Source organism: Arvicanthis niloticus, chromosome 2 (genome assembly GCF_011762505.2).
Source record: "Arvicanthis niloticus isolate mArvNil1 chromosome 2, mArvNil1.pat.X, whole genome shotgun sequence".
NCBI lineage: Eukaryota > Metazoa > Chordata > Mammalia > Rodentia > Muridae > Arvicanthis > Arvicanthis niloticus.
In genome coordinates this window covers 73,059,117-73,072,985 of record NC_047659.1, presented here as the reverse complement: position 1 = coordinate 73,072,985, position 13,869 = coordinate 73,059,117, and the positions used below count along the sequence as shown (strand labels likewise).

The following is a 13,869-nucleotide window of genomic DNA, read 5'->3' as shown; positions in this document are numbered from 1 at the left end:
AAATAAAAAAGAAACACAAAACACACATGGAACTAAATTTGTAAAACAATACATTGATGTAAACAAAGATGAATGTGATGATGATGGTGCTGATGTTTTCAATTTTCTATCAAACCTGACATGTGTGTGTTTATATGTGTTTTTTTATATGTACAGGTGTACTCACCTATAGGTTATTTGGATGTGGGTGCACATTTATGTGAAGGTATGCTCATCTGTGAATAATAAAGAAGGCATTTGATAACTATTTAATTCATTGGTCTCTTAAATGAAATTTCCTTCCTTGGAAAAATTCTCTTTTCTCAAAATACAAATAAAAGCTGACCAGAAAGACATGTTTCTATATCCGATAATCAGGGTAGAAATCCTTTTTATTTATTTATTTATTTATTTATTTATTTATTTATTTATTTATTTTTTAAATTCTGCTTTGCTTTAGCTATGTTTAAAATAACCCATGCATGCTTTTTCTTGGCAGTATCCTGTTTGGCTAATAATGTCCAGATTCTCAAATTTTCAGTTTCTTGTGTGGTATATAAAAAGCTTGCAAATCACGACTTCAACTTAACAACAGCAAGGCCTAATTTCTTATAGCAATAAGTCAAGTACCTAAACAAGGAATTCTACTAATTGTCAAGCTAGAAAGGTTGATAGGTGAGTTACAGATAATCACAATTCACTGTGAGAAATCCACAGGTATCAATAGGTAAGAAAAAGGTAAGAAAACCTAAATTGTAACTGATGGATTCCTGGAAGCTCAGTGTGGATGACTCTGAGAGAGATTTTTAGGAAAACTCAGTCATTTTAGCATACTTGTATTTTGTGTAGACGCACTTCATCTGGTCATGAGGGAGATTTCCAGAAAAATGACCCTGGTGCCCTCAGTGGTGAGAAGAAAAAACATCATTGTAAAATCTAACACAAAACTTTGTTCATCTCAACAGGAACTGTTCTTGAGAGAACAAAGTTGTTTCTGAAAACATAAAGAACCCCAGGGAACACAAATATATGACTCAAATACAATCTAGCCATTTTCTATTCTCTTACAGAACTTATTTGTCCTAAATTTAAGGTTGCTTAAAATTCTTGAATAAAAATATTTCTTAGGGAGTTTATCTAACAGGGTAGTTGTATGCTGAGTTCTCAAATGTATGAACTGCCCTTGTTACTTTCCTACAAAAGTTCCAATGTTGATCTTTACTGTCCTGGGGTCACAGAACAGGCATACATTATAAGATGCTCTGAAAGTATTTCTGTCTTTTTCGTCTGTTACAGCTTAATCTTTCAATCTTTCTCCATTAACTTATCAGTTCTAATGTTATTTCTAAATGTCTGTGATTCAATTATTCAGATTGACTGAAAAGAATCTCCTGTCCATGAGAATAATCACTATGTGGAGTATTGCCAAAAGGTTGAAACTTGTAAAAATCTTGAGAGTTTGTTTCCTCAAGCTGCTGCTAAATGCTGGAAGAATAAAGGAGATGGAAATAAATTCAGAGGAAGAAAAGGAGTTTCTATTAGTCAACCTTGAAATTTTAAAAAATATATATATTTAAATTGATATTTAAATTTATTTATTTATTTATTTATTCACTTTACACCCAGTCACAGCATACCCTCTACTCGCAGTCCCCCACTCACACAGCTGCTTCCCCTCCCCTTTTCTTTGAGGGGGGCAACTCCTTTTGCTGGATACCAAACTAGCCTGGCACATCAAGTTACTGCAGAACTAGGCACATCTTCACCAACTGAGAACAGACAAGTTGATTCTAGTTACGGGAATGGGATCCATAGGTGGGCAACACAGTCCGTGATAACACCTGCTCCTGCTGTTGGACACCCATGAAGACTAAGCTGTATATCTGCTACATATATGAAGGGAGCACAGGGGTGGGAGTAGGTCCAGCCCATGTATGCTCTTTGTATGGTGGTTTTTCTTTAGGAGTCTTAAGGCTCCAGGTTAGTTGACTCTGTTGGGCTTCTTGTGGAGTCACTATGCCCTTTGGGTTCCTCAATCCTTCTCCACAATTTTTTTTTTCACAAGAATTCCTAATGTTTGACTGTGGGACTCTGCATCTGTTTTCCTCAGCTGCTGGAAATTTATATATATATATATATATATATATATATATATATATATTTTATTAGATATTTTATTTACACTTCAGATGGCATCCCCTTTCCCCATTCCCCCCCACCCCCCTTAGGAAACCCCTATCCCATGCCCCCTTTTCCTTTTTGCATTTATACATTTTTTTAAAAAAATGTTAATCATAGGCTTTATAAGTTTGGAATTGTTCAATCAGAGGTATAACCCACTGACCAACCTAGGTATAACAACTATCTTTGACTGGTGGAGATACTTGAACCTCTTCCTCCCTGTCTCCCCCCTCTTTCTCTCTTACTTCATCTAGCTTCTCCTCTCTTTCTTCTTCTCCTCTTCTTAATCCTTTTCTTCTTCTCAGTACTCCTCCTACCTTAGCTCCTCCTACACATCACCCTTCCTGTTAAAATGAAACTTTTCTCTCAAAATACAATTAGAACATAATTATGCCAATTTGTACCAGTGAGGTACAGGATAGTCCTAATACCCAGTCCATCCTTTTGTTGACTAACCAGCTCCTCTGTCATCTATTCTAACTAAAACATGTAGTTCTGAACCTGGCTTTAGGATGAATGTCAGCTGATGATCATCCACTCAAGTCTTTTCTCTTAAGGTCAATAGCTATATGTTTTCAACCCCATCAGAAATCCAGAATGACTGAGTTAACTATAATTTTGGGAAGCACAAATCATAGTTTCTAAAACTTAGCCAATTTATAGAGACCTCTGAACACCTGGACACCCGCTCTACTTCAAAACGTTGGAGCATCTGTTCTTCTGCCTTCTGGCCCAGGATCATCTGACAGACCTTAGTGCTGCAGAATTATTAAGGGCTGATTACTCTGTCTAGGCAGATATAATCAGTTGACTATTCTGCAAGTATGTCCTTTTCTGGACAGTAATTTGTCTGTAGAAGGAAAGTGGCAATTCTTGCCTAGTGGCTGTCTCACCACAACTGGAGTAACTCCAACGATGCTCAATTTCTTCTTAGAATTCAATATAGGAAGCTGTCCAGAGCAGACAGGTCTCTAATGAAAATGAACATTAATACTGAAATGTTTGTCATGTCAATTCTAAGGATTTCTGATGTTTTGAAAACCAGCTATCCATGTAAGGTAATCTGGACTGTTGCCTGTTAACTCCACTCAGCTATTTCTAAATAAAACATAGAGAACACCCTTATAATGCCACAGTGTAACAAAGTTTTTATACATGAGTCAGTTATTCTCCTTTTCACAGCAAGAATATTTTTCAACTTTTCTTTAAGATGAGTTTACAAAAACATGGGTATCCAACACAAGGAGAAAAATCACCTTTTTTTTTTATTATTAATTGTTTTGTTTATTTGCATTTCAAATGTTGCCCCTCTTCCTGTTCCTCCCCCCAAGAGTTCTTCGGGCCATCTCCCTTCCCCTTTGCCTCTGAGAGGTTGCTCGCTACACAAACCCCTCTCACCCACCCACCAACCCCTACCCCACCACCCACAACCCTCTTCCCTGGGCATCAAGTCTCCACAGGATTAGGTACATCTTCTTCCACTGAGGACAGACAAGGCAGTCCTCTGCTTCATATGAGCCAGGGTCACAGACCAGCTCATGTATGCTCTTTGGTTGGTGACTAATCCCTGTGAGCTTCTAGGGGTCCAGGTTAGTTGATACTGTTTTTCTTCTTATGGGGTTGCCATCCCCTTCAGCTCCATCTAGTCTTCTCCTAACTCTTACATAGGGGGAATGGAGAGATGGCTCAGTCATTAAAGACTAAACACACAACCAAAAATAAAACCACTTTTATAAAATATAAAAATGGCCTAAACATAGCAGGGTGTGTTTAGAAGCAAATATAAACTTAGAGAGACAGAGACATCATATATAAGGCCCGAATGGGTCTGCACCAGATGGTACCCTCCATTCTAAACCTAAAAGCAATCTCTAATTGATAACTTTTGCAAATGAAAACTTTTTCTCAGAGGGAATCTCACTAGGGAAACAAACTACTCTTATGTGTAGGCCAACAGAAAACAAACTCAATAGATTGTTTTGCAATTTCTTTGTCTTATAATATGATATCAGGATTTTTTGACTCTAATAATTTTTATTAAATTAATTTTTTATTTTTCAATTAATTAATTTTTACCCTACAAGTCCTTTGTTTATATGACACCTGGTTTTATATGTTAATATGATTCCTGAGAGTGCAAATGAGTGGAATTCTGATTCTATATTTACTTCTTATGTGTTTTCTTGGGCTATTTTCCTTCTGGTTGTTAGTTTTGTTCCATTTCGATGGTTTAATTTTAGTATATTTTATTATTATTCAATAGATGCCTCTATTTTCTGAGAAACAAAATGAGAGTAAATCAGGATGGGAGAGGAAGTGGAGAGAAACTGGGAGGGAATATGAGAAGGAAAACCATAATGCAAATATATTATATAAAATTCTATTTTTAATAAAAGAAATATAGCAAGGCCTCTGTGAAGCAAGACACAACTTCACGGGATAGGAACAAACATGAAGAAAGAAAAAGTCAAAACAATGAGAACACAGCAGTGTGTATAAATAATGACTGAATCTAGTATGAAACCTCAAAAAATACATTGCAATACTTAAAACATTACCATTATTTGGTCTTATGAATTACAGTCCGTGGTACTCTAAAGATCCTAACCTCACACAAAGACAATTTAAGTTTTGGGGAAGACAGTGTGGAAGTTTTAAATATTAAAAAAATAATAAAATGTAATGTTTATTTTTCATTTGAAGAAATTATGAATAAAATAAAGACAGTTGATAAATTTGTGGTTTTCTTCTTTGACCGTGATATATAGTTCCTAGAATCTTTGAGTTTGAAAGATTGCTAAAAATCATGATTTCGAGCAAAAAGCTAGAAGCACTATGCAATATTTTAATGATAATAGTTACTGATGTAATATGTATTTTATACACATCAAGATAATTATCAGCTACTACTACTACCAGAAAAATATATCCTTTCAGAACGTTTTAGGCTGCAAATTGCTCAAATATTTAAATTAGGATGTATGAACATAGATATATCTTCCTTATTAAAACACAGGCTGATTTTCTAGTATTAACATTAATGTGTCATACCTAAGGTCATTTCTACCTTGATATACCTGTTTCCATGGATACCTTTGTACCTATCCCAAAAATGAGATCACACATCAATGTATCTGCCTCCATACATGCTCTCATACATGTCTTATATAAGAGAGTGCCTGAAGCTCTGGCAATTACAGATAAATTATCATTGATAGGGGCCACAAAGCAAGAGTCATCTCCTCCATAAGATACTGTAATCTGCTCTACTGTTTTAAGTTGTATTTTTTTTGAAGAACTTGGTAAACTGTGCAAAACTATTTGAATTGTGGATCAGGACACATTGCCTTTTTCTTTGTTTTTCCTTCTTTGTTAAAATTTGTTGTGTTAGAAGGTCACACTATTATGATAAATTACTAGTCTTAGTCACAAAACAAGAAAATAAAACCCTCTGTTCCATTTAGGTTTTGATGATTAAATGTGGTACAATTATGTCTGCAATCTTACACACATGACTGTACAGTAGTAATTCAAAGTTCCCTGCTTGTGCTACTGTCTAAAAAAACTTGAAAAACAGATATTAAGTTTACTTAGTTTAAAAAGTGCATGATTTTCCTTGACACAAAAAGTAGATGACTTTACTTTGATTCCTTTTTGTGTTCTTTGTTAGCTGTGTACTCTTGAAAACGCTATTGTTATATTGGTGCCTACATTTCCACACAAGTAAAGAAAGTTAATTAGATACTTTATACACACACACACACACACACACACACACACACACACTCACAGAGGTGATGTACCATACACTTTCAAAACATGAAATGTAGTGACACCCCAGTACACAACTCCCTAGCCTTAAAAAAATATACATATTGTAGAAGTTGGTTTGGTCAATGACACATTGCATTGAAGAAAAAATAAAGTATTTTGTTAAATCATTGGAAGTACTATTGAGACAATAAAATGAGGAAAGACTGGTGGACTTCCAAATGTCTTTTAGAAATTAAGTTATAATGCATGGTAAAAGTCTATAGTCTTATAATCCCAACACTCAGGATAAGGCACAAGATTTGTAAGTTTGAGATTAGTATCAGTTATATAATAAGATCTTGTCCTAGACACAAAACAAAACAAAAATCCAAATAAATTATGAAGAAATGAAAGTGAAGTATAATGTGCTCACAGAAAATTGATGTTGGACAAATAATTATGATATAAGGAATGTGGCCTTCACACAGGAGTATCAAGGACTCCACAGCTATGGAAGATCACAATTTTATTCAATTTTTCTTAGCTTAGCTTTTCTTAGATAACAGTTTAGTGTGGCTGTCAGCTGACCCATCACAAGTTGACCGTCTATATAGAGTGATTCCAAACGACTTATATGTTGTAACTAATAGAATAATTTATATATGTAGTATCGAGGTATCAGAGGGATTAAATAAACTCCACAAGTTTGTACAAGTAAAAACTAAAGGACTTTGTTGTTTGATTTGTGATTGGAACTTACTGTGGGTAGCCAGTCTGATTTCCAGGTAATTTACGTGTTTACCATAATACGTAACCAGCAATTTTAAAGAAAGACTATAGAGCTTTTGCTTCTGTCCTTACTATTCCCTCACACAGAATCACTGATCAATGTCGTGAATATGTAGTGAATGTAATGGTATTTAGTATACAGTAGGATGTATACAAAGGGAGCTCCTCTACTTTTCAGTTTATAATTTAAAGCAGAAAGTTACAAAAATGAATGTGTGCATATACTTTGTTATGTAACAACTATGTACTGACTTATGTACTAGGAATGAAAAAAAATTACAAGTACTCTGGAAGGAAAAAAAGCAAAGCACAGGAGACTGGAATTGTGTTATGATGGTGCAATATCAATAACAAATATTTGTTTCACTTATATGTGTTACATATACCTAGCTGCTACCATTAATCAAAATAAAATAGTCTTTACAGAACCTGATAAAAATCCTCACCACATGAAAGAAAAGATCTGTGCAGAGTATAATACAGTGGAACAAACACTATTTCAAATTTATGAAAAAGTTTAAGGAATTACGTGTAGATAAGTTAAGCATTCCATCATTAGCAATGGTTTTGTTTTAGTTTGCCCATTCACAGTTATATGTCATACAAAATACATATGCACATTTAAACTATGCAGACATGGACATACATATGTAAAGGAACATGTGAAAATATATATATGTATATGTATAATGTATATGTATATATGTAGAAACTGTATTTATTTAGTTAGTATAAGTATTCATATATTCATTATTTCACAGTATTAAATAAAGACAATTTGCTTTAATGTATTTACTAGAAATACCACTGTGAAGTCAATGAGCTAATCTCACCTATCTGTATCTGTAATTTCTTCAGTATCTGTGAAGAAATTACAATGTAAAAAGTGGAAAGTGAATTACTCTAAAATTCATCAGTTAAATCATGTTTTTATGGCTTTTAGAGTTTCAATAATGATTTTTTTTCAGAAGTAGAAATAAAAAACTCAGTTTAAAAGAATTTCCCTTTAGGTAACATTTACCTTTTTAAAGCATAAAGGAAAAGTCAATGACAAAATGATATAAATACACTCTTAAAGAATATGGCCTGCCATCAAAGTCTTTTACAAAACCATTACTTAAAAGTGAAAGAATCAGGCAGCAATTTTCATGATCAAAAAGCAAGGTTGTAACTTCTAAAGTCTTTGTACTTTTTCATTTTTTCTTTTGCTTGTAGCCTCCTCACCTGCTTAGTCAGAGTGTTTCTGTGTATTCATGATGGATACTGAAATTGAGTCTGTATCCTTTTTAACAAGATCAAATGCCAAGGCTTTTTGGCACAAGATACAGAAATAACTTATTAAAATCAAGCCAGTTAGACACATCCATATAAACAAAGAGGCTCTCATTTGTTAGGGTTAAAATGCTTGTTTAAAAATTCAGATCATTCTAGAGGGTCCCTCTACCACCCTCCTTTCAAGGTTGTATATTTCCATTCATTCTGTTGGCCCTCAGGAATTCACTCCTGGTCCCCTGGAGGCCTGGTAGTGTGTGTGCGGGGAGTGGGGGTGGGGTTTGCGTGTGGGGACATCATCTTGGAGACTGGGGTGGAGGAATAGGATGAGGAATATTGGAGGGCAGAACGAGAGGGGAATAACGACTGAATAGTAAAAACAGATTAAAGATAATAATAATAAAAAATCAAATCATCAAAGTTATGAGTTATCCGGAGGAATGAGAGTGAAGCTATGAGAGGCATGGAGGGGTTAGAAGCACTTTCCTACATCAGTCCATTTTTGATGAGGCTATGAACATAGATCATTTTCATTCTAATAATTTATTTTATAGTACTTTTTGTAAGGTAAAGGTTTATAAGGTTTTATCAGATAAAAATTAATTAATCAATTAATTAAAGCTTAACATTTTCAGAGCATTTGTGTTTTATTGAATTAGTATTCATTAATCTTTTCTAAAATGTTTTTAACCCACTTAAGGCTTGTACAGTTATTTAATGTGTACATGTCTATAAAACTTTCAGTTAGTATGGGTATTCATATATGTTGTATGCTTAAATGTGTGTAAGTGTGTGTGTTTGTGTGTTTACATGTGTTTAGAGACAAATAGATAATTATGGCTTCTTTAAGATTGGTCAACCTTGGTCTTAAAAAAAAGTCTCTTACTCAGAACTAGAATTCACTGAAGGCTGGCTGCCCATGTAGCTCCTTGGATCCTCTGCCTCTTTTTCCCCAGTACTGGGATTATAGATACATGACACAATAGCTGTGGTTTTATTTGGGTGCTAAAGATTAACTTAGTCATCAAGCTTTTACTGCAGACATACTACCAACTGAGCTATTTCCCTAGCCCCATGTTTTAACTTTATAAATGATTCATATTTTTCCCCAGCTAAAATCTTTTTTGAGATCCATTGTACTTTTTTCTGATGTTTTACATCCTTCAAAATTTGTTATTCAAGTAGCATCTACCTATATTCTTATTTATGCCTAGTAAAACTTAGGGGTGGTCAGAATATGATGAATAGAGATGTAGCTAAACATTGATTTCTGTTTGCAGAAATAAATTTTTATAGTACCAACTGCTGCCTTAGCTATAGATTAATGAGGTCTTTTATTCCATGGTAATATACATTCCAGTTTATTCAAGTGCTTTGGAAGTTACTGTGGTTTTTATACACATTTATTAACCACAAATACAAAATCAAGTACAAATAAATGTAAATGCATATTACAACTCCATTCACAAAAGTGCTGGAGCTATGTGTAATAAATAAATTTACAAAAGACCTGCTATGTTTACTTTAGGAATACACAGTAAGTTAAAGGGGAACTTAACTAGATGAGTAGATGTAATATTGAATAACAGTCTAGGAATTCACATGTCCATGTTCACATGTTGGTTAAACAAGTATAAATAAAACACTTTGAGATCCCAAGAAAATAAATACTTCATTTTATTCATATGAGCATATAAAAGAATGTGTGAAAGACCCCTTTTCATTGTCCATTTCTCCCTACTTCCTGGAGCTACCCAACTCAGTTAATACTTCCTCTAGCAATGTGAAACACAAATAAGAGTGTCATTATTTGTGGGGCTGTGAAGGGGTGTCTTGGTTTTTGGTGTGGCATAGGCCTTGAACCAGGACCCCAATGGGGTAACAGCAGGTGTTCGGCCATGCTTCCAGAACCCAGGGTCCTGACAGGTGGTATAAGACCTTCATTTGACCTGCGCCTTGAAGTCACATAGGACAATCACCCTCTACAGGCAGAGAGCATGACTAAAGGCCTCATGCCTTGAGAGATTTCCATATTAATGAGTTACCTATAGGCCAGAGAGCTTAGCCCATCATGTATTCCTCCCCTTCTCCCTCCCTGTTTAAGCCAGGTTCCCCCTGGCCTAAGTGGGGGGTGTGCATATCCAGACCATCTATTTTCCACCATGTCAATAAAGCTCTTGGAACCCCCGACTTTCTCCTGTTATTAGGGCCTGCCATTGTGCTGCCTTTGTGGAGGACTTCTCTGCATTCCAGCCATGGGAGGTGCTGTTCAAACCAAGCAAGTAGAACAAGCGAGCACTTCCCAAGATGTGTTGCACCAGAGCTCTCTCTTCTCCCTCATCTCCATTCTGTTGTACCCCCATCCTCCAGTGGCTTCTGGGGTCCAGAATGGAGACATATCATTTTCTTTTTTGAGACAGAGTCTCAGTTTGCGTTCTGGTAGTCTGTAGGTTGCTATGCAAACCAGGGTGGCCTGAACTCACAAACATATGCCTGTCTCTGTTTCCTAAATACTGGGATTAAATGTGTGCACCACCAGTTCATACAGTTTTATTTCACAAAAGAGAAAGAGAAGCAATAATAGAATGAAGAAAGGAAATGAAGATGAAGAAAGATGTGAGGACTCATTTATGTACTGTGAAACTTTAACATTTCCTAAAGCAGCATATTCTATACTTCAAGCAATCAAGTAAATTGCAAATCTTTATGCTTATTTAAAGGAATTCCAAAAAGCTTTTACTTCATAAAATGTGTTGAAAATTGTTGTTATATCCCCATTGTTATGTAAATGCTTACCTTTATTTTTCATGATGTATCTACATATAGAATTATATAGTTAATGTCTATAGAAATGTTTGCATATAGGTTGATATAGATATATGTTCATGGGTGTTGGAAGGTTACATGGAATAATTTATTCTTTCCTAGTTTGCTGTTCTTTTTCTATATTGAACACTGTAACCAAAACATACTTGGGGAAGAAAGAGTTATTTAAAGTGCCAAGTTATAGTCCATCATTGACAGAAGACAAAGCAGGTATTTAAAAAGAAACTACAGATTATTAGTGGTTTTTAGCTAGTTTGCTCGCTCTGGCTTACTCATCCATTTTCTTATACAGCTCAGTCCACTTACAAAAAAGATACACTTATAAATACTAACAGCAGCAACCTCTAAGCAATGGGATTACAGTAGATATTATTACCATTTATGTGATGGCTTGAATCTATAAAACCTTTTCCTCAGGATGTTAAATATAGTGTAAATAAAAGAAAATGTTAACACTGACAATTACATAAATTAGGTAGATTGTTTTTCATCTACTAAATTAGTGCAGATTGATATCCCTAGCTATAAAAAGTGTTGAAAATGTCAATATTCATTTATTGCTAATGATTGTATCAATTGGCCCAATTTAAAGAAAAAGCAATTTGGCAATATAGTAGGTATCCATCAAAAATTTATATATTTTATCCCTGGATAATAACATTGGCACATTGTCCTCCATTACTCAAAATAAAACATTACATAAAATTCAGAAGACTATAAAAATAATGTGAATTCATGAACTGTTTATATCAAGTGGTTAGTTGAAAATAATTCTATGTTCTTATGATAAAGAAAGTTTTGATATAGTACATCTGCATACTAGATTATATAATCATTAAAGTGATAATGAAGACATTAATGTCTTGGGAAAGTTATGATATATAAAGTAAAATAAAAATAAAACAACAAAAAAACCCCATAATATAGTTTTGAAGTTACATGACTATTCCCAGTACTTAGGGCACAAAGGCAGGCATCTATATGTGAGTTCAGGCTAGTTTGTAAAACATGTTTCAAACTACCAGGATGGTCAAAACAATCTTATGAAGTAAATCATCTAATTGGTGGATTGAGTACAGAATTAGAGGTTTAGCCCATCAAGACAGGAAGCAGAGAAACATGGTGGTTGAGCAGTAGCTGAGAACCTTGCATATATTCTGATCTACTGGCATCAGGAGGAGAGTCTGAGACTGGATTTCATGTGAACTATTGAAGGCTCAAAGCTCACCCCCCAGTAATGCACTTCCTCTGTCTGAATCTTTCCCAAACTGATGCACTAACTGGAGATCAAGCATTCAGCTATGAGTCATTTCCATTCAAACCAGCATAGTAATGTAGTGCCCCTGTTGTTTCATATGTATCATTTCCTAGGGTATTTTTTGTTGTTGCTGTTGTTGTTATTGTTTGCTTGTTTGTTTTCTTTCTTTCTTTCTTTCTTTCTTTTTTTTTTTTTTTTTTTTTTTTTGGCTGTCCTCAACTCTCCAGGCCTGTAATGTCTGTCAGATGGATTCAAATGAGACCAGAAATTATTTTTAGAGGATCATCAGAGTTTATTATAAATTATGAGAGACACTGATAAGGGCAAGTAGAAACATCATTTAGAGAGACTACTGAATTATTCTCCTATGAGTGTAAATTGGCTTTATTCTGGTTTCTAAAGTCCCTAGAACAGGTACCCCTTCTAAGAGGAGCTTTTCTGTTCAGTGATTAATTGGCCCATTTGAACTAATTCTTTCTCTGTCTTTGTCTCTTTCCATCCCTCCCCCTCTCCCTCTCTGTTTCCCTCTCCCTCTTCCTCTCCCTCTCCATCCTCCTTCCCCTCCCCACTCTCTCTCTTTCTGTATGCACACACCCAGGTGTATTTGCAAGTGTTCATATAGGTGTGTGTGCATCTCTATGTGGGGGCCTAAGGTCAATTTAGTTGTTAATCCTCAATTCTTTTCTACATTGACTTTTGATTTTGCCTCTCTCACTGACTCAGGTTATCTGAGTAAACTAGGCTGGCTGGTAGTGAGCTCCAGATATCTACCTGTCACTATTTCTCCAGCACTGGGATCATACAACTACATCATGGGTTCTGTGGATTGAAAGAACTCTGGTTCAATCACTACTCTAGCTTCACAGCCCCCATTTAACTCTTTTTTGACTGTCTTAAATTGTTTGTTTGACATGCATTTTACAAATATTATGTGTATTAGCGATAACAGTGAAGCTGGAGAGTATTGTGCCTTCTCCAGGTTGCAAGGGGAAAGGCACAGTGTGGTAGAACTTGTGGCCCTTTCCAAGACCACGGATCTTACAGCCTACAAATACCAGCCCACGCATCTCCTTATGCTTGTGAGCTGGTTTAGTGATCCACTGGGCATCAGGATTTCTTCTGAGAGCTTTATGGACTAGATCAATGAGAATAACCTCAATCATTTATATATGGAATCTTCACGAACCCAGCAGAAATTCAAGACTTTCAAAGCCCCAGAATGGCATCCAGCTCTCTCCTCTGAAACAGACTGAAGGCTTCAGGTAAATTATAGCTTGTTGACACCATGGTGGACACGCTTGCCATAAGTTGCACCCTTAGCAACTCAGAGTTTGTGACCACCACAGCAGACATAAATCTTGCAAATGAGATAAACTTGCTTAGCCTGTATCTCAGCCTTTGTGTTTTATCAGGCTGGGTGGGGTGGGGATCCCTGTGCAGGGTAGAAACTGGTAGTACTGCCAGCAGTGGACCCTCAGAAGAAAGCCCAACACAGCAGACTGCTTCTTTTTCCATAACTCCTTGGATGTATTTCTATGCACCCATCTTGGCTTACATAATAACTGCTGCCAGAGAAAGAAAAAAGCCTCTTGAATTAACTCTTAAGTGATGGCATGTTTTTTATATTTATTAGAGTGTACCCATCTAAATAGTAATCTTATGATATTCCAGGCATTTTAAGATGTTATATCCACACCAGAGGCAGGTTTTGGTCTCATTTTTTTGAGGACCATGGAAACCCTCCAATTTCAGACCATGGTTTGATCAGCTGCCAATCATAAGATAAATGGTTCATCCTCAGTGACTTTTAG

General features: G+C 35.5%; 1 pseudogene; it reads right to left on the bottom strand.

The window, feature by feature from the left end:
- Positions 1-12,994: 12,994 nt before the first annotated feature.
- Positions 12,995-13,603, bottom strand: LOC117704024 (large ribosomal subunit protein eL15 pseudogene; annotated as a pseudogene).
- Positions 13,604-13,869: the final 266 nt, after the last annotated feature.